At 40.9% G+C, this 27,033-nt stretch overlaps 1 protein-coding gene across 1 annotated transcript in view; it reads left to right on the top strand.

Moving 5' to 3' along the window:
* The window catches only part of ANTXR1 (anthrax toxin receptor 1), a 275,920-nt gene that overhangs the window by 222,332 nt on the left and 26,555 nt on the right, over window positions 1-27,033 (top strand). The gene's annotated exons all lie outside the window — the stretch shown is intronic.

Genomic DNA, 27,033 nt, shown 5'->3' with positions numbered 1-27,033 from the left:
CCCCTCCCATCCCATCCCCACCTTCAACCCTTCCCCCTCCTCCCCAGGCTCCACCTCCCAACAGGGCGCCACCCCCCTCCCGACCTCCTCCAAGGCCTTGTGTCTAGAACCCAAAGTTCCTGCTCTGGGCTCTCTCAGAAACTTCAGGGAGGAGGCTCCTCTGTGGTGTTAGAACAAATCTTTCCAGTTAGAGGAGGTGAGTGGTGATAAATCCCACTGATGTTCACACACTTTAAAAATTGGTTGGCAATGCCAATACACCAACAATCGTGATCAGCAGAAAGAAATAGAAATTTTGAATTGCCTGAAAACAAATGATGAGGCAACTACAGTCACATTTATAGCCAGCCATCTATCACCTCTAGAAGGTTCCAGAGACAGTGAAACTGCCAAGATGCTCTCACCGGGATTATGTCTCATGGAGACCAGTAAGAAATTCATTTCTCTGAGAGTGAAATGCAGAGTTGGATAAGAAATAACATTGCTGGGGTTTTAATGCTGCCCTCCCGCCTCCACCTCACCTCTACCCCTGCACCCTGGACCCTTCACCTGTGCCCAGGAAGGAGGAAACCTTTGCCTGCAACTTTGGAAAAGCTTGGGATCCCCAGAGTGCCAAGAAACTCAACAGGTATCCAAAAGGATGTTCTCTTGGGATTTGCAGATGAATGAAAACATCTGCCTTCTTTTCCTTTCAAACTCTCCCAGTTTCCAAATGGGAAAGGGAGCAGGTGTTTACTGATGGAAAAGGTATGTTGCCATGTTGATGTGTAAGTGAAATCAGTTGTGTGCAATTGACAGGGGAGTATTGATGGGAGCATCAGACAGTTTCTAAAACCCATAGGCCATCAGCAGCTAGAGGTGACTGGCTTTGGCCAGACATGGTCCCCTAAATCAACAGACAATGGCATTGTCCAAGAGCAACCTGTTAATGATTCATATTAAAAATCAAGGTTTGGCTTCAGTTTAAATCACTTAAGATATGAAGTGATCGATCCTGTTTTCCAGAGACAGACATGAATTGATCTTCCCAAAATAGCATCATTAGCTCCTACCACACGATATCACTGATTTGTTTTCCTTCTTGGTAAAGTTGTATACCAGAGACTTCTAGGTAGAGCCGAGTGAGAGACAGTGGTCCTGACATGATATGGAAACTATCCCCAGGTTGTTTGATTAACCCCAAAAAAGATAGGTGTGTGTGAATGCAAATACATTTCCCCTTGGCTTTTCAACATACAGTATTATCAGCTGTTAAGCAAGGGGAAATACACCAGATGTACAACACAGAAATGCTCTGCCTGAAATTCCCACCATGCCTGGGACCCACTGCCTTCCTCCAAGTCTTTCTGAATCTGTTTAGTCAGTAAGTCCTATAATCACTTGCTAAATGGTGGGCTTCTTCACCCAGGGTTAAAATCAGAAGTCTTTGTCAAGGGTCTCCTGCACCAGCCCGTTCAACATTATCTCCCCCTCCAGCTTTCCACAGGTCCTAAAATTCCTGTCCCCAACCCCTCAAATTCTTAAATCTTTTCTGGAACAAAACAGAATATAAAATGTATATAAACTTGGTGCTTTGGGCTATGGTCTCCAGAGATCCATCAAGCCATCCTCATTCTCTCACCTTACTTAGTACAGAGACATAAGGGCTTGGCAAGCATTCATAGACACCAACTCTTGTGCCTGTGGCAGACATTGCTAATCAATCAAGGCACTATTTCTCATTAAGCCCAATGACTTCTTAACAATCCTTCTCAAATCACAACTCCAAAGAGCTACCGCCTATCAGTCAGAATGAGAGAAATGAATCCTACTTGACATCCCTACCTTAGAAAGCGGAAACAAACAAGGGTTTCAAGGGAGAATAGGGAAGTCCAGGGGCATAAAAGGTACAGTCAGGGGAAGATAGATCTGGGCAGAGTGCCTAGTGGGGGACCATAGGCACTGAATCCACCAGTCATGCCAAGTTGACATGTCTCCAAGCGTACCTCAGACCCCAACCTTCTCCCACAGCTGCCACTTGCAAAGAATGTCACAGCTTTCTCAGAGAGCTAAAATCAGAGATGGTTTTCTGGACTTAGGGAAGCAACCTCCCTCCCCCTCACCCAACCCTGCTGCATCGCCTATTTTTAGAGCACTAGGCTTCCTTAGTATAGTCCCTCGTAAGTAGGGGCCAGAATGTCTCAGCCACCTGCAGCCACATTGCAGGGCCCCAGAACACCATTCCATAGGAGAATGGGCTCCCCGGGCTCACAGCGTAGAAATGTTGAGCCCATGGCAACTGTTTTGACTGCTGGCAGTCCAAAACGGTCCACCCCACACCACTGCCGCGTGACTCACGCAACTCACGCGGCCATCAGAAAGCTCAAGCCAAGATGCTGACGTTGCTGAGCAACAAGATGGCGGGCATCAGGTGAGAATGCAACATTCAGGACCTCAACAGCACATCAATCAGATGCCCTGTGCAGTTACAAGATGTTGTTTTGGTGAAGTGTTTTGATGAACTAGGGAACTGCAAATATATGATGATTTTGGAAAGGATTAGCAGGGTTTGTCCTTAAAACTGACTCAGTGTGTCATCCATAATCATTTAGAATTACAGTTAAGAAGGAGAAACTTCTATACACTGTATGAACAAGGTGATATTTTCATAGTGGGTTATGACAGGCAGGAAAATTCTTTAACTGGTTTACAAAATCCATCTTTACTTGTGTCAGCCCCTGTAAAAGACAGGAGACATATGATTGTGATTAGGAAACTGCACAAAATTAGTTTTTCAACTCCCTTGTTATTGTCCTTATGAAGGTTTTTTTAATTAAAGCCAAATTTTCGTTGTATATATTCGTATTCTGTGTGTTAGATGGAAGCATTTCCTATCCAGTGTGAATAAAAAGAACAGTTGTAGTAAATTATTATAAAGCCAATGATATTTCATGGCAGGTTATTCTACCAAGCTGTGCTTGTTGGTTTTTCCCATGACTATATTGCTTTTATAAATGTACAAATAGTTACTGAAATGACGAGACCCTTGTTTGCACAGCATTAATAAATAAGAACCATGGTCCTCTCTGTCAACAACCAGCTCACAAACACTTTCTTGCCTGAAGCTTGGTACACACTCCAGCGAGACACAAGGTCTCTCTTTTACTAAGGTCAAGAACAGAGCTGGTGGGTAAATTAATTAATAGTCTTGGATATCAGGCCATGGGTAACCTGATTGTAAATATCATTAGAATGGGCAGAGATGATCTCGAAGAGTCATATATAGTAAAGTCCAAACACCATGTCAGATGGGGGAAATCCATCAGAGAACTAGAAAAAAATAATAATTATGAGATAATGAGCAACAGTTTCAGCCCAGCATCAACTCAATAAAAAACAAATTAATGCTGTGTAAAATGGGTTGAATTAGTTTGCTAACTATATAAAGATATATGCAGTAAAAAGCCTGTTAATGCACACCAGGTGGGAACGGAGTGTTCTAGTCAATTGCCTTTTCTAGTTATCTGAGCTCCACTATATTATCATACTCAGATAACCAGTTTAAAAGAATTAGAATATGATTTTTTAAATACACTTAACATTAAACTCTTCTAACTCTTTCTTCTTTCTGTGATAATTCAGAAGACGGTTAAGGATCTTCAGTGCCTCTGAGTCATTGTTATAAAAAATCAGTTATCACTGTACCATGCTATAGGAGACTGGGCTCAACCTGCATGATGACAAACCCTGGAAGTTGCTTTTTTTAAAAAAAATAATAATAAATTCCTCAAATCAACTCTTTTTACTGGTTATTTGTTTGTTATAAAAATAAAATGCAGCTTGTTCAAGAGTTCAACATCCTCATCATAGTAAAATGGCTGTGTTCTGTACATTAAATTACATTAAATGACTCTGTACATTTAATAATTTCTCAAATTATTTTGTGCCTTCCACTGAACTGTCTGGACTATTGTCATTTTTTCTTTAGCTGTCCGACATTCAAAATATTCTTTATTTCTAGTAAAAATTTCCAAATTAAAAGTAATCTATGCTAAATGAAAAAAAATAAGTGAAGACAGAGGAACACACAGAAAAAAGTATACTGTGTCAGTTAGGATTGTGTTTGTTTACCATAGCAGAAAGGCACCTATTATTCATTTTACTCACAGAGCAGACAGCAGAGGTTTGCAGCTACCCAAGAACCCAGGCAGCGTTATAGATAGTGCTGCAGTAAATACCCTTCTATCTATGTACATCTCAAAATATTTTTATTGTTTCTGCATTTCTGATACAAGTCACTTTATTCCTCTCAGCAGTTTCAATTCAGGTCCTGTTTAAATTTTTTGTAGTTAGAAGAGCGTGTTCTACTATTCCCTGAATTTTTTTTTTTTTTTTTTTGAGACAGGGTCTTGCTCTGTTGCCCGGGACTAGAGTTCAGTGGTATCATCATAGCTCACTGCAACCTCAAACTCCTGGGCTCAAGCAATCCTCCTGCCTCAGCCTCCCATGCAGCTGGGGCTACAGGTGTGCACCACTACCGTGCCCAGCTCATTTTTCAGGTTTTTTGTAGAGACGGGGTCTCACTCTGCTGCTCAGGCTGGTCTCAAACTCCTGGCCTCAAGCGATCCTCCCACCTTGACCCTGAATTTATTTATTTTTTTTTTTTATTTCAGCATATTATGGGGGTACAGATGTTTAGGTTACGTATGTTGCCCTTGCCCCCCGCCAAGTCCGAGTTTCAACTGAATTTATTTCTTTATGAGATTTCATTAAGCCTTGAATTTGTCCTAATTGAAATAAAACCATCTGCAAACAAAAAGTCATGTCACAGTTTTTTCCAAGTTTTCATTGGTATTCACTTTTTAATAGCTTTGGGCACATGCACATTTTTTAATGACATCCTTAATAAATGGTTTTGAGATAATCGGTTAGCAATTTGAAAGGCAAAAGAAAAGCTGGAGCCCTAGCTCACTCCTAATGCCAAAACAAATTGCAATTATATTTAATTCAAGTGTAACAAATAAACCAGGAAAGAACTAGAAGTGGAAAAAATGTTTTCTGTTTCACATAAAGAATTTTAAAATCCTACATATTTCTTGCATGACCAATCAACTTTCTCATGAAATTGCTTCAAATACCCTGAGTAGTGCTCCAGTTCCTTAAGTTGAATAAACAAAGGAACCATTGATAACAGGAATAAGATCATTTCTCAAGTGCTGACTGTTAACATGAGCTTGAGATCCACAATTGTTCACTAAATCCCATTTTTCATCTTCAGATCTGTGTTTTGTGGAGTGTCATTTTGGTATAAAACAATCAGAATAACACTTTGTCCATCTAAATACATTGTAAACAAGGTCAATGTCACAATTACTACATATTCGGTGTAAGAGTATAGAGTTGGCATATGCAAAACATGGTTTTTATTCTGCTTGCAATTGCTTTGTAATTTTATTCTGACTACAATTATATTGTGTGTGAACCACCACATCCCCATCCCAAAGTTATCATATCTTAACAAATTAGAAGCCTTATAATTCCACTAGGTGTAATCTTTGATTTCTCTCCTTTCAACATTAAATGGTCACTAAGTTATATAGATTCTTCCTTCTCTTCTTAACTTGGGACATTTTATTTTAATTTTTGAAGTTTGAAACTGTGCAACATCTCCTTGATTTCATTTTAAATGCCACTTCTCAGTGTATTTATAAAGCAAAAGCAGCAGTTAACAGAATTTTCTTTGAGTCATTTGAAAGCTCAAGGCAAAGCTGTGTTAAAAGATGTTCAGTTAGGCTAAGCGTGGAGGGTTATGCCTGTAATCCTAGCACTTTGGGAGGCCAAGGCAGGAGGATCGATTAAGGCTAGAAGTTTGATACCAGTCTGAGCAATATAGCAGGACGCCGTCTCTACAAAAAATTTAAAAATTAGCTGGGTGTGGTGATGCATGCCTGTAGTCCTAGCTGCTCAGGAGGCTTGAGCCCAGGAGTTTGAGGTTGCAGTGAGCTATCATGATGCCACTGCACTGCAGCTCAGGCAGTAGACCAAGACCCTGTCTCAAGGAAAAAAAAATATTCAGTTAATCATGCACATTCAGTACATTAGCCAGCATCTTTAGTTGAGGGTTTCTTGTAAACATTAAAATGGATGCAACTCATAAGAGATATTTTCCTTTTTGCAATGAATCTTGCAAAAGATTTTAAAAGTTCAACAAATACTGATTGTGAGTGCTAAGAGTGCAGAAAACACTTCACTGTCTTCTGAGAAGTCCTAAGACAACAAACCTCTCAACCACCCATGGTCAGCCCCTTCCAAAAACATATAGGAGTAGCCATGAAAGCACAGCCCCTTGTCTTCATATTTTTTATAAATACAAGTGCTTTGACTTTCCCTTCCCTATAAATCCCACCCCAACCTCATGGGATACAGAGCCTATACCTTTTTGTTTAGTTTTACTCCTAATATTACTTACAAGACATCTATAAATGCTGTAAAAGACTGGTTTAAAATTAGTGCTAATCTGCATTTCCGACCAAGCTCTGTGGAGATAAATATTACAATCAAATCCAAAGGGCGATTCATAGATAAGATGTAAAAGAAGCATTTGCATTCATCTGAAATTGCAGGAACAGACTTCTCCCTGGCTGGGGTGGATTGTGTTTGATTCCTCTTGTTCCACATGGTGGCAAAGATGGTGGACCTCAAACCTCGGTCCTTAAGAGGAGTGATGTGGGTCCCAGTCAACTATCCAGGAAGAATTGCTTTCTACTTCAAACAAAGCATGTAAGCATTTTCTGCAAACAGTCTTTTCTAATGCCGTAACCTAGATTGCCTTCTCCACTCTGGGCAGAATTGGGTGTAATGAGCATTTCTTGGCCATCGCCAGTGTCTGTTATATCTGCCCCACTAAGACCTGCAGAGCTCCAGGAGAATTTGATTCCACCTCCTATACTTGTCAGGCATTTTTGTTTGCCCTGTCGAAGCTACCAAAACAAATGCTGACTCTCAGCAGGCCCTGTCCACTCCACGTTCCTTGCTGTGACTGTCAGTTCTCACAGCATTCCAATGTTTAGATCCGCATTTTTATAGGCTCTTTCAATATTTGCTTTTAGGAGATCCTAAAAGGATCATTATCTTTATTTAATCTTGGACCATTAGTAAAAACAAAAAGGGGTCCTGTACAGTACTATGTTCTAGTGTCACTGATTTTTAAAAAATGTTTAACTTCCTTAGAAAGTTAGGAATAGGAAAAAATAAAACAAAATAAACCTTCCATAACCTGATAAAAGAAGTTCACCAGAAACCTACAGCAAACATTATACTTAATGTTAAACTATTAAAAGTATTTCCTTTAAAATGAAAAACAAGAGAAGGATTCCAGCCATCACTATTATTGTCCACTTTTGGTCCTCACCAGTGCCATAAAACAAACAAAACTTGAAAGTAATTGTAACTATCAGTAAGAAAAAACACTGTCATTATTTGGAGATAATGTAATTGACTACCTAAAAATGCCATGGGAATCAACTTGAAAATTATTAGAACTAATAAAAGAGGTCAGTGAGTTGGCTAGGTACACGGCCAATACTAACAATGATCAGTTTAAAAATCAGAAAGTTATCCATTCATAATAAAAAATACATATGTAAATTAACTAGAAATAAACCTAACAAAAAATATACAAAACCCATAGGAAGACAACTATAAAACTTTCAGGAAATATCCTTAATATATAGAGAACTATACCACATTCCTTGTATTATCCTGGATAGAGCTGGAGCGCATTCTACTAAGTGAAGTATCGCAAGAATGGAAAAACAAGCACCATATGTACTCACCATCAAAGTGGTGCTAACTGACCAACACTTTTGTGCACATATAGTAGTAACATTCATCAGGTGTCGGACAGGTGGGAGAGGGGAGGAGGGGATGGGTATATTCACACCTAACGGGTGCAGAGCGCACCGTCTGAGGGATGGACACACTTGAAGCTCTGACTCGGGCCAGGCAAAGGCAATGTATGTAACCTAAACATTTGTACCCCTGTAATATGCCGAAATAAATAATAATAATAATAATAAATAAAAATAAAGGAGTTGTCTATAAAAAAAGATGTCAGTTCCTTCCCAAATAAACTACAAATTCAAATCAATCCCAGTGCAATCTAAAAAGATTTCCAAGTAATTTCAAATGCCGATTGTAAATTTTAATTAGAAAAGAAAATAAACACGTATATCCAGTATATGGTAATATAACAGAACAATTTTCAGAAGCAGACCTATAAATATATGGAAATTTAGTTTATGATAATGGTGGCATGCCCAAGGACTAATTCTTTAATAACTGGCTATCCAATTGGGAAAAATAAGATAGAATTCCTGTCTCTGCTACATAGAGAAATAAATTCCAGATGGATTAAAGAAAAAAAAAATGCAAGTTTTCTGGTTTCTAATCAATAGTAACTGTCCATTAGGAACACTGTCCTATGAATGGAGGGTTCTTATAATCTTGCTAATCAGACAGGTCTCGTCTTCCAGAAAAAAGCAAGAAAAGAGTAGAGACAGAAGTGGAAGGAAAGGGTTGTCTGCTCTATAGTTAAGGCAGGAATGAGGAGAAAAAAGAGAAAGGGTCCTTCCACCGCCTGCATTCTGGTACTATAGTAGAACATATATTATTGTAGCCTGTCCACTAAAAATTTTATACACATGGTACCTGTCACATGGTAGCTACTTAATCAGTGTTAGTGAAGTGAATAAACATATAAATGAAGAATCTCAATGTTTTCAAATGTTTAAGCAAATCAGCAATAGACATGGAAGCTTTATCTGGGACAATGTTTTCTTTCAAGAGCCAACAGTAATAAACATGTCCTCATTTCCCTATTGCCTCTGAGCAAATATTCAAAGTGTGGACTCTTACTGGGTGGTATTGAATGAATTCCTCTGAAAATTCATTAACTTTGTCAACTTACTGGATTACTTTTCAATATATACACATTCTTCCAAAATCTATGTCAGTCCAGGTCAAGTCCTTTTTGCATTTGGCTTGGGAGGAAAAATAAGAGTAGATGCCAGGAACTTAGGGTAGGTGCCAGAAGAAAAAACAGTGCCAGCGCTAGCGATCCTCAGAAGACTCAACTCCAGTTTGCCTCGTTTGTTTATCAAACGTCCTGTCACAGGACCAGATTCCCTGCCATTTTGTGAATGTGTAGAACAAGACTCCACAGTTGTGGAGTCTCATTGAGGAAACAGCAAGAACCCAGCATCAAGAGTCACGCTATTGTGATGCCTGTGACTGCATCGTCCACAAACAAAGCAGCCGTTTATTTGTAGATTTATGTTCTGATATTTTACAACTATAAATACCGGAAAGGCCTCTGTTCAGTCTGTAACAAGAAGGTCTCCTCTCCTCTGCTTGCTGAACGTATCGTCTGTTAAATTCAATCCCAACTCCTGCTAATGTTATTGTCTCTGGTAGATTACAGAAACTGATGCTTATTTTCTTTTTTCTTAATTAAGAAATTTTGTTTTTTAGAACAGTTTTTGATTTACAGAAAAACTGAAGAGATAATGCAGAGTCCCTTATGTCTGCTCTTCCCTGTACACAGTTTCCATATTTTTTTAAATTGAGACAGGGTTCTTACTATGTTGCCCAGGATGCTCTCAAATTCTTAGGCTCAAGCAATCCTCTCTCCTCAGCCTCTCAAGAAACAGTGCCTGGCTTTCCCTATCATTAAGATCTTCCATTAGTGTGGTACAATTGTTATAACTGATGAATCAATACTGACACGTCATTACTTACTAAAGTCTATAATTTACATCAGAGTTCACTCTCTGTGTTCTACAGGTTTTGATACATGCTCATGTATCCACCAGGTATCATACATTCACGTACAGAAAAGTTCTAATGCCCTAAAAATTCCCTGTTCTTCACCTATTCATCCCTCCTCCCTTCTCCACTTAAACTCCTAAAAACCGCTTATTTTTTTTTATTTTATCTCCATAGTTTGCCTTTTCCAGAATGCCATATAGCTGGAATCATACAGTATAAAGAGTTTTCAGGCTGGGTGTGGTGGCTCATGCCTGTAATGCTAGCACTCTGGGAGGCCAAGGCAGGAGGATCGCTTAAGCTCAGGAGTTCGAGAACAGCCTGAGCAAGAGTGAGACCCCATCTCCACTAACAACAGAAAAAAACTAGCCGGGTGTGGTGGCATTCGCCTGTAGTCCTAGCTATTCGGGAGGCTGAGACAGGAGGATCATTGGAGCCCAGGAGTTTGAGGTTGCTGTGAGCTAGGCTGACACCACTGCACTCTATCTGGGGCGACAGAGCAAGACTCTGTCTTGAAAAAAAAAAAAGTTTTCAGATTGACTTCTTTCACACAGCAATATGCATTTAAGTTTCCTCCATGCCTTTCCCTTGCTTTACAGCTCATTTCTTTTTAAATCACTAAATAATATTCCATTGTCTGGATGTAACACAGCTTGTTTACCAGCCACCCCTACTGAGGAACACAGATGCCCACTTTCTGGCTGATTTGAACAGCCCATAGAGAGGAATCAGGAGGCCATTTTATATTTCCAATAAAGTCTTCTAAGGTTTGTCGTGTGTTTATAAGATACAGGTTGTGGGAGGTGGGTAATGAAAGTCATTCATTTTCCCATACAGGTTGTGGGAGGTGGGTAATGAAAGTCATTCATTTTCCCAGCACCAAAACAAAATCTCTGAAACATTTTAATTCCCTTCTAGTCATTTTTATGTATGCCCATTTTAACATATTGATACAGCATATTAACATTATGCCATAAATACAATTTTCTGTCTTATCTTTTTTTATCTAATATTGTGAAAATTGGTACTGGACAGTGTGGTACTTTGCCCTGATCCCCTCTTCAAGGCTGGGAACGGCAGCTGCAAGCAGCTCGCAGGTGCATCCCTCACCAGGACTTGCCCTTGGCCTTCACCAGCGAGACACCCTCTCCCAGGCTGAGCCCACGGCCAGTGACTGGCTGGTGCTTAATACAAAGGCTTGTCCCCCTTGTCCCAAATTGGGGAAAATTCAGAAGAGCCATGCCAGTTCCAGAGATCCCTATACAATCGGCCACACCTTCAGTTGTCACTGCATTGCAGATCAGCTTGTGTTCTGCCCAATCCTTCCTTCTTTGATTCTGATCTCCTAAGAGCATTCCCCAGTACAGCTCACTCGCCAACTCTGTGTCTGTTTTCAGGGATCTAAGACAGTTGTTACCAGAAATAGTGCCAGGAAGCAAACACTAACATCAGATTCTGGATCACGTACAGCGATCCCTGGGGCAATGAGGACCCCATCATGGGTGGTGTGTGGAGGATGGATAGCCCTCGGCATCCTGCAGTGGGCAGGTATTAAAACTTTCACAGGTGGTGAGCTGGGATGGGTTACTGGTGGACGGAGGTGCACTGGCTGGTGCAATGATATACTTTAAAAGCATGAGGGAGATGGTAAACACCAGGGCTGTGGGATGTGGTGGCCATTGCTATGACTTCATTCATTGAAGAAACATATGACAGACTCAGGTTCATTAATCTCAATGCGAGAAAAAAATATAAAAATTAGAAGGTATCTTGGGCTGCATTTAAGGAAACCCCAACCTCCTACAGGTGGAGAACAGAGTGGAGGTCCAGCTGAGGACATAATCATAAGACGAGTGGAGCTTCAGAGAGATGTGAATTCTCAACATCTGCAATTCTCCTATGGCAAAGTCAGGGCCCTAACAAGGAAGTGATGGGACCCTCATTCCCCTACATCTGCAGGGGCTGCAGAAGTAGCCCAGTACTCCCTTGTTAGAAGATTCTGCCTGCCTCTTTTTTTTTTTTTTTTTTTTTGCTTGGACAGTGTGCTTAACCCTCAAGGGAGGCAGCACCTTACAGATAATGCTTGCCCCACTTGGGATCTATCCCCACCTGTCATCATGGCAAGAAGACCAGTAATAAGGATCAAATCCCAACATGGATCAACTGGCAAAGTGCTGCTACAGGAAGAAAGAGACTACACACCAAAGGAGCCATAGGACATGACTAACAGGTACCCAAGGAGGCTAGGAACATACACGTGGATTTGCCTCCCAAGAATGCTGGATCAAGGTGCAGGAGGCAGAACATAGAGTTGTATAAAGTACAGGTTGTCAATATGGGAACACTCTTGAAACAAAGGATTTAACACCCTGGCAAAGCCCCCAGGAGATGGTATTAATACACTAGAACGGATTTTGGAAGCTTGGAAACAGTAATGGCCTACACTAAGTGATTTAGAAATGCCAAAATGCATGTGGCAGCTGGAGGAGGAAGGGATCAAGAGGCTTAGGGAGGTGGGCACACCTCAGTGCTATACCAGTAGGACAGGAAAACTGCTGAATGGCTGTCTGGGGGCCCCCTGATGTATTCCAATTACCAAAACAGTAAGGAATGCACTTGTGAGAGAACACCAGCACTGTGGAGAAGCCCAGTGGGGGCTGTCCTCTGCAGGCTAGGGCTGGTGGTAAGAGAGGCTTTTGCAGAAATAGGCTCCCTGATAGCAATGACAATATAAGATCCCAGCATGTTAGGGGCCATCTGGAGACACTTACCATCAGAAGCAACGTGGGTACAGTTATCACAAGACCAGAGTAACAGCTGAGGGCCGAGCCCTCGGAAGTTTGTGGAGATGATTAACAGGACCCAGGGACCCTGGGGCAAGGTAGATGGGCAGCCAATCAATGAGGTACTTAACTTAAACAAAAGAAACCAAGGACGGATGATGAGGAAGCTGAGGACAGTAACCTCAATAAACAAAGTCATAATCTGTTGCCCAGTGTCTGGACCTAGGCCAGTTCTCAGACCAGGAATCCACTGATGAAGGAGAGACCATTTGCTATGAGGATAAGTCCTGCTACACCATGACAACTATATCCAGTAAGAATTCCTCAGCCTTTCCCCAGATGCCTTCTTTTTTGGGTACCCACAAAATGAGGAAAGGAGATTGTCCAGACCTTTTGAGGATTGTTGGAACTGGAGTGTAAATTGACATTGATAACCCAAAGCACCATGGGTTATAGGCCCTTGTTGGAGTAGGGACACCTGGGGGCCAAGTTCAGTAAATGGAGTCTCCACCCAGGTTCAGCTCACAGTATGTCCATTGGGTCCATATACCGGATCCCAAATGTAGGAATGAAATGGACATGCTTAGTAGTTGGTAGAACCTTTACATCAGTTCCTTGACTTTTGGGGTAAGAGATATTGCAATGGGCTTTGAAAGTGCTTTCCCTAATGCCCAGCCTTGGCCAAGACAGTAAATCAAAAATAATACTGCATCCCAGGAGGGGTGGCAGAGATTAGCACCATACCAGAAGGCTTACAGAATTAGGACATGGTGGTTCCTCTGGTGTTAATATTTAATTAATCAATCTGCTCCCTACAAAAATCAAATGGATCTTGGCAGGTGACAGTGAATTGCTAAAACTCATCCAAATAGCATCCCCTATTGTAGTTGCTGTGCTAGATGTGGTATCTTCACTACAGAAGATTCCTGTAGCCATAGGTCTTGCAAATGCTTTCTTGTCCAGACCTATGAGAAAGGAGGATCGGAAACAGTTCTCATTCTTGTAAGAGGGATGACGATTTGCATTTATGACCTTACTCCGAGGCTATATTAATTCTTCTTGCCTCTGTCATAATATGGTCTGAGGGGCCTGGACCATCTAGACATCCTGCAAAACACCTCATGGGTCCACTATATCCATAACATTATGCCGATTGGTTCAGATGAGCAAGAATTGGTAACTACACTGAAGTTCTTGGTAAGGTATATGAGAGACAAACCCTATAGAGATGCAGGGGGCTGCCACATCAGTATTGTGGATCCAGTGATCTGGGGCAGGCCATGATGCCACTCAAAGCAAAAGACAAAGTATCATATCTCTCACCTCACCCCTAAAAAGAAAGCACAAAACTTGGTGGTCCCTGTTGGTTCAGGAAGTAGCATATTCTGTACTTGGGAATGCTGTTCTGACCCACTTACTGGGTGACATAGAACACCACTGACTTCAAGTGGGGCCCAAAGAAGGAAAGGGCTCTGCAGCAGGTCCCCGGCTGCAGTGCAAGCACCACTTGGGCCATACAGGCAATCAGAGCCTATTGCACCAGAGGTATTTATAATGTAAAACAATTCCATGTGGAGTTTATGGAAAATCCCAATAGGAGAAACACAACACAGAGCCCTGGGGTTGTGGAGCAAGGCCATGCCATCTGCAGTAGAAAACCATACACCAGGTGACAAGCAGCTCCCGGAGTGCTGCTGGGCTCTCGCAGACAGAGCATCCAACCACGGGACATCAAATGACCATGTCCTGCTCATCCTTCACTGGATTCTGTCATAAAGTCAGGCAGGTCCAGCACAACCCGTTGTAAGATGGGAATATACATCTGGGATCTGGGGTCAGGCAGAAACAGGGCCAGTAAGCCGTGCCATCCACTTTGGGATTCCAGTGCCCCTTTCTCATCTCACACCTATGACCACATGAGAAGTCCCTCAGGACCAGCTGACCAAGGGCCCAAGCTTGATTCGTGTATGGTTGGCTCAGTGTGTCAGTGTGAGCCCCACACATAACCCCACTCAGGGGTGGCCTAAAAAACAGCCGCAAGGAAAACCCTCCCTGCGAGCAGAGCTCTGTGAAGTGCACATGGTCATTGCTTTGAGTGGAGAGAGGAGTGATCTGAGGTGAGAATATACATAAATTCAGGAGTACTGGCCAAAAGCCTGGCATGTCGGTCAGAGGCCCAAAATGAGGAAGATTAGAAAATTGGAGACCAGGAGGTCTGAGGAAGAGAGACGTTTATGGAGCTAAGGAGTGGATACAAAGTATGAAGATCTTATATCTCCTCTTAACACACAACAGAGAGCCTCCACCGCAGAAGAGAGCCTAGCCAAGTAGACAGGACGACTTGGCCAGCTGATACCGGTTAGCCTCTCTTATCAGCCACCTGGTGCTGGCACCGTGAGCTCATGAGTGGAGAATTCAACAGCAGTAGAGATGGGGACTCCCACTCCCTGAGGCTGATCTAGCTACTGCTGCTGCCGAAAGTTCAACCCCCCAGCAGCAGAAACCAACGTTGAGCCTCTGATCTGGTGACATTGCTCTAGAAGACCAGCCAGCCACTTGATGGCAAGTTGACCACACTGGATCCCTTTTACCGTGGAAGAGGCAGCCATTTATCAATCAATATGGAATTGATACATATTTGGGGTATGGGTTTACCTTTGCTGGCTCCAGGGTCTCAGCTAGCACCACTATCCAAGGAACTAAGTGTTTAATCCACCAACATAGCATCCTGTATAGCACTGTCTTGAACCAAGGACCATTTCACTGCAAAAGTGATGAAACAGTGGCACGTGGAATCCACTGATCCTATCAGGTATCACACCATTCAAAAGCCACTGGCTGGAAGGGCAAAGGAATGGCCTCGTAAAGATGCAGCTGAGGCACCAGTTTGGGAATGATAGTTTGCAAAGACAGGCACCATCCTCCAGCACCCAGCACTCACCTACACAGCTAGAGTACATGAGTCCAGGAACAGGGGTGGAAACAGAAGGGACCCCACTTACCTGACTTCCAGGGACACACTTGCTTCCTGTCCCCACTGCTTAAGCTCTGTGAGCCCCAAGGTCCTGATCCCCAGAGAGCAAACACACTAGGGAGCACAAAAAGGATCCCGCTGAAAATGAAGCTATGGCTGCTGACGAGCCGCGTTAGACTCCTCCGGCCAAGAGACCAGCAGGCAAAGAAAGGAGGGTACCCCCTGGCAGGGGTTAGTTGCTCCAGGTCATCAGGAGGCGGCAGGCTCCTTACACAATGGGGTACAGGTGATCCGCTACACTATCTCTCAGTGCACCTGTATCCAGTTTTAGTAGTAAATGGGCTAGAAAACAGCATGGCCCAAGAAACCGGGCTCGGACCCCACAGGGAAGAGGATCTGGGTCACCCCATCTGGCAAGCCACGTAGATCAGTAGAGGTGCTGCCTGGGAGTGAGGGGAAGCTAGAATGGGTAGCTAGACTGGAGGTATAGCTGCGCATTTCAGCCTTGCAATCGACTACAGTGACTGTGGCTGGAGTTCATTCCACCACCATTTCTCTTGTAAGTTCCGCAGGCATTGAGACCACCCAGAAAGCTGGAGAAGGTATGCCCAAATATGATGGCAAGTGGCTCTGAGTAACACAAAGGGTATACCATGGTGAACACTGTGGTGCTCTGCTCAGAGCCCATCTTCAAGAACGGCACACCCATCCTCAAGCTGCTGGGAGCATCAGCTGCTGATGGTGCATAGCTGAATCCTTGTGAGACCTCCTCTCAGCCATCGAGGATTGCTTTGGCCAAGGTTACATCGCCCCTCCCATGGGACAGCCCAAGACCAAAGACTGGTTGATGGACATCTACAAAGGCCGGACCACTTGCCTCGATTAGGGACAATGCTGAAGGACTATTGCAGCTCCAGAGCTCCTTGGAGGATCAGCTATGGCCTTAGCTGCAACTACGTTGCAGGTCTGCCTTCCTCATTTTCTTACATGTGTAAACCGCTTTACAGTAACCCTCTTACATACAACCCTCTGACTCACTGGATTTCCAAGGAACCCAATCTAAGACAAATGTTCCTAGCATGGGAAAATATTTATGATGTGAAATCATTTATACTGATAGCATATACCCACTCTCCAACATTTGAACATGTGCTGGTCTCTAGCTATGTGCCAGGAACTGTCCCAGGCTTTTTAACCTTTATTATTGCATTTAATCTTCACAATGAGACTGCAAGATAAATACATTAGTGACAAATGCTTTAGACTGCTAGGAAGAGCCATCCTCAGTAACGCTGGCTTTTTATTCTGTGTGTGCTCTAAAGGATATTCTTCAATAGAAAGAAAAGTAAAAGCACAGTTTACCGTAAACAATGGTGAGCAAAAAACCACATATTTTTAAACAGTATAAATTTACTTAACTATTGACTGTAAATAAATAATAGTAAAGCTAACTTCCACATTAAAAATGTAAGAATAAAACCTTATGACAATAATAAGATAGGAAAAGAGGATGTTCAGTAATCATCAAACATGATAAAGTCCTTGCCTTGGTTAGAAAGACGAGACTAATACCAAGTAACTTCAGAAGTACTAAAATAATTTAAACTCAAAAATTAAGGTACCCACTAAAAAAATAGAAATATAATCAATAGCTTCCAAATTGGCACCAAAAAAAGAAAGAGAATATAGATAATTTTATGAGTCTAACAGAAGGCAGGAAAAGGGGGTGGGGAGAACAAAGATGACAGTGGACTATTTGTAGTTGGAGATGCTGGAATGCTGAAGACAGAATTTCTCAATCTCAGCCGGGAATGAGGGCGCGCGTCTATAGTCCCAGCTATTTGGGAGGCTGAGGCAGGAGGATCACTAGAGCCTAAGAATTCGAGGCTGCAGTGAGCTATGATCACACCACTGCGCTCAAGCCTAGGCAACACAGCGCGAACTTGTCTCTAAAAAAAAAAAAGAATTTCTAAGAATTCGTCAATCTCCTCTGAGGCTATGGTTCTGTCTACAAACTAAATTACATATCTGGTTATACCAGTTGAAGAGTTAGAAGAAGGAAGTGAGGCAGACGCCAGGTTCCTGCAAACTCCTTGCCTGTGACCACTAGGCAGAGTTGTGGCAATGACAGGCTTGTCTTCAGCGGTTTTCCTACATTCATTCTCCAGCTTCTTGAGTCTTGACATTGGTTCAGCAATGGTGGCTTCTTGAATTTGGCACAGCTAAGATGGTGGCCTCAGAGGTATTGATCCCCTGTTCAGTCAGTTTTATATTCCTCAGGGAATCGTTTTTGAAGATGGCTAGAACCAACTCCTTCGGCTGTGCCAGCAGGCTTAGAGTATCTATTTCCCTATGCTATAGCTCTTCCGGTTTAAGACACCTAGAACATTTTCAGTTTCCTTCACAAAATCCTAACAGAGAAACACGAGAGAAACTATCTTCCAAGAAGATATAAAAACCATGATAAGTTTGTAATGTACATAATATCATACACTTGAAATATATAGAGAAAAACCATATAGAATTTTAAAAAGAAATTTCAAACCCACAACCATGACCAGAGATTTTTAACGTATTTCTACTGATAAGTCAAGCAATATGAAAATTATTAAGGGTACATAGAAAATTTGAATAACACAAATGACTAAGCCTGATCTAATAGAGCTACATGGAAACACACAATTAACAAACAGAGAATATACATTCTTTTCAAGGATACACAAGATATTTACAGAAATCTACCACATTCTAGGTGTCAAAGGAATTTTCAACCAATTTCATAATACAGACAGTGTTCCCCGGCTATAGTGCAATTAAGGTATAAATTAACAATAAGATAATGTTTTTTTAAATGTTATGCTTAGAAAATTTTAAATGAACTCCTAAGCAATTCAAGGGTAAAGGAGGAAACTACAAAATAGTGTATTGAGAAATTATCAAAATAAAGAACCACATATCAAAACTTGTGAGATGAATCTAATTTTGTAGCATTAAATACATTTATTACAAGACATGAATGATTGAAAATGAGTGATTTAAACATTCAACTCAAGTATCAATAAAAAGATAAAACGGTAAACTTGTTAGGGGTAAAGTAATAGCATGAAAAGCCTTTATTACAAAACAATGAAGACTGGAAATAAGTAAGTATTCAGTTTAAGAGAATACGAAAGAGGCACAGAAGAAACGATCGTGTATTCAGACACAGACCTGAAGAAGTTGGCTGAAATATGCCAGCAAATCCCCATTTTTAGACAGAAGCGATCAGACCTTTATGCAGTAGAGACGAAAAAGTCCTAAAACTTATGTTTCTATTTAACAATTAAAAAAAAAGAACAATTGAGTAAATCTGAGAGTTGTAGGAAGGAAACAATAAAGATAGGGACAGAAATTAATGAATAAGAAAACCAGTAATAAAGTCCATACACAAAAACCAAAAAGTGGTTCTTTGAAAAAATTATTAAAATGATCAAACTTCTACCAAGAATAAACAAGAATAAAGAGAAAATGTACAAATAAAAGTACTAGAAAAAAAGGGAGATATAACTTCAGAAACAGTACAAATTTCTAAAAATCATATGACAACATTAAAAACTCTATGCAAATAAATTTGAATATTTAGGTAAAATGGAAATTTTTCTACAAAAATATTAATTAGGACAAATTGTTCTACATAGGAAACTTAAAAAACCAATAATGATCAGAGAAATTGAATCAGTAATCAAAATCTCTTCTCTGTCCCCACCAAAACCAACCCCCAAATTCAGCTGTCAGGTTTAAAAAAAAAACTACTGAATAGATTAAACTGGAGAACAATAAACACAAAATACACTTTGTATACTCCTCCTTGCTGAAAACACAGAATATTCTAGTACCTTGGAAGTACCAACCTTTCTTCCCCTCCCCTTCCTATCTACTTTCCTCCTTTGTTTTTCTTTTTAATTTTACCACTTATAGACATATCCCTAAATAATACGTTTTTCAATATTGCCTTTAATTTGAAATTTAAATGAACAGAATCACATTGCAAGTATTCTTTGCAACTTTGTTTCATTTCCTCAACAAAATATTCATAAGAAACAGCCATGTTCCATTTATTGTCACTGAATGAATATGACATTCTTTATCACTAAATTAATAACATAATTTATTTCTACATTCTCTTCTCAATGAATATTTAGGTTATTTCCAATTCAAACAATGCTGCTGTTTCCAATCTTCTATCTGTCTCTCCTGCTGTAGATGGGCAAGAATGTCTCTAGAGCAGCACTATTCAAAAGAAAAACAAAGTGATCCACATATGAGAGTCACATGTGTAACCTTAAATTTTATCCTAGCCACATTAAAAAGTAAAAGGAGCTCTACAAGAGATGAAATTAATTTTAATACCATATTTAAACCAATATATCCAAAATATTATCATTGCAACTTGTAATCAATACTTTTAAATAAATTTAAATGAGATACTTTTAAACTTTTTCATACTAAATCTCCAAAATCCACTGTGTACTTTACACTTACAGCACATTTCAGTGCAGTCTAGACACATTTCACAGACTCAGTAACCACATGTGGCTAGTGGCTACTGCATTACCCAACACAACAGCTGAATATATACCAGAAAGTAGAATTGCTGGGTCATAAGATATGCACATTTTCAACATCAGTCAATAATGACAATTTTCTTCCAGTTATTGTACCAATTTACACTTTGACCAGAAGTCTTTAAGAGTTCCTGTTACTCCATAACCTTGTCAACATCTGGTACTTTCAGACCCATTCATTGATTTTTCCAATCTTGTGGGTACATATTGACAATTTGCATTTCTCTGGCTTCTCATGAGATCTACAATCTTTTTGAGTGTTTATTGGTTATTTGTGTTCCCCTTCCATGCCACCATGTCGGTCAAATATTTTACTCATTGTTTGATTGGGTTGCTCATCTTTTTCATACCAATTTTTAAGGGACTTTATATGTTCTAGATACCAATCCTTTCACAGTTACAGGTGCTGCAGATTTTTCCTTTCCTATTCTGTGATTTGCCTTTTTACTCTCCTTAAGATGCTTCTGATAAACAGAAGTTCTTGATTTTAATGTAACCAAATGTACTAATCTTTTCCCATATGGATTATGGGTTTTGCTTATTTTTTAAAAAATCATTTCTTATCTCAAAAGAGTATCTGTAAAGATACTCCTCTGTATTTTCTTCTAAAATCTTCCACAGTTCCAGATTGACAGTTATTTTCTCTCAGAATATTGAGGGTTTTTATTCCATTGTCTTCTGGGCAGTATTTTGCTATGGAAAAGTGAACTGGGAGTGTTGTAGTTCCTTTGTATTAATCCCTTTTTCTTTCTGGTTATATTTCAGACCCTTCCATAGTCTGTGGTGTTCTTCAGTTTCACTACTAAAAAAGAATTTGTTTATGGTGTTATAAATTCATTGGGCTTCCTGAATCTGAAGCATGTGTGTAATTTTCACCAATTCTGAAAAAAATCTGTCATTATCTCTTCAGAAATTGGCTCTCCTATACCCTCTCTCCTTTTCTTCTACAACTCCAATCAGGCATGTGTCAGACCTTCTCACTCCGTCCTCTATGTCTCTTCACCTTTAATATTTCTGCCTCTTTGTCTCTGTGTATGCATTCTGGATAACTTCTTCAGCACTATCTTCCTGTTCATGGATTTATCACCTCTACCTAAGTTTCTCTTTAAGCCATCTTGATGGCTTATCTCCCAAAATTAGGTGTTGGTGGAATGGAGGGCAGCTACGGGCACCCTGAATTTCAAGGAGTCAGAACCACTGGATCTGGGGAGTGACACTGTGGACTGAGTGAGCTATGGGGTGAGGGACAATGTCCAATGATGGGGTGCAGGCAGTGCAACACCAAACCTGGTGCTCACCAACACCAATGAAATCACAAGGATGAGCTGACTACAAATAGCAGGTTAACAGAAGGTCTTGGAGAAACAATACTCTGCACAACAGAGTGTGCTGAGCAAGCTTGGCAGTCCACACTGCCCAGTTTCTTATATTAACTTTGGAGAGGGAACAGAAAGCAAATAAATCAGTTGCAATTTCATGTGAATTCTTTTGATTTTTTAAGACTTGTTGAAACTCCACCAACATGTATTGGGATAAATCCTTCAAAACTGTGCTGTTCAGGACAGTAGTCACTAGCCACATGTGGCTATTCTAATTAAATTATATAAAATTTAAAATTCTGTTCCTCAGTCACACTAGCCACATTTCAAGTGCTCAGTAGCCATATGTGCCTAGTGGGTAATGACTACAGTACTGCACAACATAGATACAGAACATTGTGATCTTTGCAGAAAACTCTGGGCTTTCTGGAATTCTGCAGAAAATATTGGACATCACTGTTCTAGAAGCTGAAGAGTTCATTATTGATGAAGGCAGCTGTAATTTTTTAGTTCATAGTCTTTGACTCATGGAAAATATCAGGCAAAAACATGAGAAATAGCCTTCAATAAAACCCAAGCATTCCACTTCCTGTTGGGTTCAATACCAGGAGTATTCCTTGGGCCAAATGGGAGAGATTCATCAAGAAGAAACAAGAGTAGAAAGAGCATTCGGATTGTTGCAAACATTGTCCAGAAGATCCTGATATTCCTATGTCCTCTGACTTTGGCTTCGTGGTTGATCCATATTTTCCACCACCCTCCACCCCACCTCTGCACTGTGGAAAATATTGTTCATGTTTCATTCATTATACGGAATGGTTTGGCAAGAATAAATGGTTTGCCAAGACAAACTTCCAATAATAAAGCTTGTAATATTATCCAAGGAAGTGAGGAAACTGACCTAAACATCCAAATAAGGAACTGAGGGATTTAGAGCTTTGAGTTATCAAAACTGGGAGGGACTCGTAAGACACTGAACTTTCAGGGTCTCTAATCCATTCACATCAGAGTTCACAAAGGCTGAATGCTCAATGCAAGCTGAAGTTAACATTGTCTGTACTCTTCAATGAATACCCTAAAATATACTCAAATAGAATTTTAAAAATTTGCAGAGTTTGATTGCACTTATGCAACATTGAAAAGCATGCAAAATTATACCATAGATTGTTTTTAATATAGCATATTTAATAACAATAAAAACATTTGAATAGTGATAAACACCAACTTCAAATAGTAGTGACCTCTAAAGAGAGAGGGAGGGGAAAGAGATCAGGAAGGGAGACAGAGAGCTTCAACTGTGTATGTTAATATTTCATTTTCTTTAAAAATCTGATGCAGGGATGACTTCCTGTTAGAATCTTGTAGAACTATTGGTGGGTACAGAGGTATCAGTTACATTATTCTTTGAATGTTTCTGTTTGAAATATTTCATAATAAAAGTTTAATAAAAGAAATTATGCTTCTCCCACTTTGTGTGAGCGCGAGCTTCCATTGCTTCTAGTTGCAAACAAGAGTAATATAATACCTACTAGACAGGTTGTTATGAGAAGTTCAGGCGAGGTGTACCACACACAGAAGACACTCAGAAACCAGCCAAGACACTGTCAAGGAGTCAGCCCATTGCAAGGAGGCCTCAGGAGGGGCCGGGGCACCAGGATGTGTGGTGGTTCAGACCAGCCAATCGGACATGTGGTGTGCAGTCGTCGCGCTTTGCTCTAAAATGTGAGGCCAGGGGTGGCCCATTTTCCTTTGGACTGGAACAGATTGAGAAATGAAGCTGGGTCCTGAAGTTCCAATTAAAACAGAAAGAAGGTTTGGATCTGTAAGCCTCTCTGCTTACTTTGGCTGGCCAGGCTTCCTGTTTCCACATCTGTCGGCAGGTCAGGGGAAGCAAAATATGTGGATGTAAACGTTTGCAGTGGTTCTTGCACATCAGCACTTCGGGAAGCAAGATTCAACCCTGCAGATCGATATGGGCTGAACCCCACCTGCAGGGACAGGCGGCCCACCTGAGCAGCCTGGAGATAGCTGAGAGAAGAGAGACCAAATGGGAGTGGCACCTGCCTGTCCCTCACTCACCTTCCATGCTGCCCTCAGCCACCCCACCCCAACACGCCTCCTGTGTGCTGCCCTCCCTGCCCCTCTTTCCTCTGTTTCCCTGGAGTCCTCCTTTCTGGGAAGACTCCTCTCTCTATCACTGCCTTCCCACTGGTCTCCTCTTCCTGCCCTTCGGAGACCTGGTTCTCCCCTGTGGTGACCTCCCTCACAGCTCTCAACCCCACATCCTCCCTGCTCCTACCCCCACCATGCCCTCCTCTCCTCCTCAAGGATGTCATCAACCAACCCTTCAGGCACAGGCCTCATAAATTCTGATGTTTCCCAGGGCTCTGAGCTTGGCTCTCTTTTCATACCACATAGTCTCTTCATATCCATTCCCATGATCTCAATTTTCCTTATGAGCTTGTGACTCTTAAATCTGCACCTCCAACACATGTCTCCCCAGCACTCCAGACACGTCTTTCCAACTGGTTCTGGACAAGATTACCTGGATATTGTACAGTCGCCTCAATTGCATCACATTCAACACTGATTCATTCTCTTTCTCTCCTCTCTCCCAAGTGTGCTTATCTTGTACTTTCAAATTTAGCAAATGAGCTACCAGTGGCTCAGCCACCTAATCCTGACCCCACCTTCTCCCCAGCCCTGCATCTAATCAGTGACCAAGTTCTGTTGGTTCTACCTCTGAAATAATTCTCATAATGGCCTCTGCCATTGCAGCTCCATTTCCACGTCTACATTTAGGAGCCATCATCTATTGTCTGATATATGGTATAATCATTCCATAACTTGCTCTCTAGCTCCCTGACTCTGGTCTAGCACCCTTCCAAATGGTGGCTCCAGAGTTATGTCTCCAAAACACAGCATTGTTCATGGTAGTCACTTACATTAAAACGTGTTTATTGGAACAAGTCCAAACTCCTTACCAAAACCTTTATCATCAGCTTTCACTAATCATCAGAGAAATACAAATCAAAACCACAATGAGATACCACCTCATCCTAGATAAAATGGCTTGTATCAAAAAGTCGGGGAATAACGGACACTAGTGAGGATGAGAAAGGGGAATTCTTATACACTGTTGGTGGGAATGTAAATTAGTACAGCCACTATGGAAAACAGTACGAAGGGTCCTCAAAAAACTGAAAATAGAACTACCATATGGTCCACCAATCCCACTACTGGGTGTATGTCATATATGCAAAAGAAAGGAAATCAATATATTAAAGGGATACCTGCACTCCCATGTTTACTGCAGCAATATTCACAATAGCCAAAATATGGAATCAATCTAAGTGCCCATCAATGGATGAATGGATAAAGAAAATGTGGTACACACAATGGAATATTATTTATCCATAAAAAAGAATGAAATCCTGTCATTTGCAGCAACACGAGTGGAACTGGAGGTCATTATGTTATGTGAATTAAGACAGGCACAGAAAGACAAATATTATATGTTCTCGTTCATATGTGGGAGCTAAAAATGTGGATTTCATGAAGATAGAGAGTAGAATGATGGTTACCAGAGGCAAGGAAAGGGAAGGGGAGGGGTGAGATGAAGATGGGTTGATTAGTGTATGCAAAAATACAGTTAGAAGAGATAAGACCTAGTGTTCCATAAAGCAGTAGGATGACTACAGTAAACACTAATCTATTGTAGGTTTCAAAATAGCTAGAGGGGAATAATTTGAATGTTCCCAACATAAAGAAAAGATAAACATTTAAGGTAATGGATATCCCAACTACTCTGCTTTAAAAATTAAACATTGTATGAATGTATCAAAATATCACATGTACTCTAAAATATGTACATTATGTATGAATAAAAAACAAAAATAAAACCTTATCATCTAACTCCTAAACAAAAAGAATGAGCTCTAGAGCCAGACTATGAGGGATCAAATCCCCGCTCCCTAACTTATTAACCGAGGACCCTTAAGAGCATGTAAATCTGTGCCTCAGTTTCTTCACCTATAAATCTGAATAATGATTGTACATGTGAGACATGGAAGCTGCCAGTATTAACTTTCCCATCTCACATCTCACCATTCCTCCACAAGCATGTTATGCTCTACCCACTTACTAGATGTTCTCTGAAATCACCCGTCCTGTCACGACCCCATGCTTAGGTACTGGCTAGTGCCTTTGCCTGGAATGCCTTCCCTCCCCATTGTAAATCAGCAGAACTCTGATTTAAGCTTAAAAATTACTTTCTCTGTGAAACCTTCCCTGATGTCACCCTCTCCTATTCTGGTATATCACCCGTTACATATCTGTCATAGCGCTCACCATAAAATTTCTTATTCTCTATCCAACCCCCACACCAACTACCCGACAGGGAAGGGCCATGATTTATTCATCTTTATTTCTCCAGAATTTGGCATGAAACCATGTATGTGGTAGATTTATGGTAGGTGATGCGTAAATTACTTAAAAGTGAGGAACCTGGGCCTCAGAAAGATGAATTGTTTAGCTTACTCTTCTTGATGCTTCTCTAGTCTTCCACATAGTAGTCACACCACAGCCACAAGGAATGATCAGGCATAAAAATGCCTTGCACTATATAACTAGAACCCAGAGCTGTCAATGAACTCAAGATCCTTGCACTGTCCCCATTGAAACTAATGAGATTTTGAAACTCAGATAGCACATTGCCTTGCAAGATCCCATTAAAATGACAGTAAAAATATTTAAAAGTCCATCACAATGAAGAAAGTGGGAGTAGCCATCAATAGACAATAGATTTAAACAAACTTCTGAAAAATAGAAAATAATACATAAGACCTGGCAAGAGATCAAGCAAGTTGGAGGATGCTGCAGCCTACAGAACTCCTGGGGTGGGGGTGGGAAAGCTCTGCCCTGAACAGCCCCAGAGAGGATCCTGACCCAGAAATGCCAGGTGTTAGAGAGTGGGAGGAGGATGAAGGGCTGAAAACAAGGAACTTGATGGAAAGTCTGTATGCAGAGCAGCTATCCCTAACTCTCCTCCTGCCTCCACCATGTGCAGAATTCCTAGCAGTCTGGTGTTCTCTAATAACCTCCTCCCTAGTCCAAACAAACAAAGCAGAGGGTTCTTCTCTTTCCGGAGACAAAAAACTGGGAAATGCTAGATGAGCCAGTGTAGGGCATTTGGAGTTTCCTTATTAAGGTTCAACTTCCTGCTCACTCTCGTTAAAACAAAGCCTACCAGTTAACAAGCTCTGGTCCCTTCCTACCAGTTAACAAGTTAACACAGACCTCACGACCACCCTTTCCTGTTGCATCACCCTTAAATATAACCAAACAACTAAAAACTCATTAGACATTTGAGGGAAGCCTATGCTGTGAAAAAAGAAGACCAATGTAAACAATAAGAAGTGGGTAATTCAGGGACAGAGGAGATCTTTAACTAGTGTCCTCGAGAGATTTGTGACACTGTCACACAAAATATTGACAAAAGACTATGAATAAAAGGAACAATCTAAGAAGAAAGAAAAAATTATCAGAAT

Source organism: Propithecus coquereli, unplaced genomic scaffold, assembly GCF_000956105.1.
Source record: "Propithecus coquereli isolate 6110/MARCELLA unplaced genomic scaffold, Pcoq_1.0 Scaffold243, whole genome shotgun sequence".
Taxonomy (NCBI): Eukaryota; Metazoa; Chordata; class Mammalia; order Primates; family Indriidae; genus Propithecus; species Propithecus coquereli.
The sequence above is the reverse complement of the archived record's forward strand: the minus strand, read 5'-3'. Positions and strand labels throughout refer to the sequence as shown.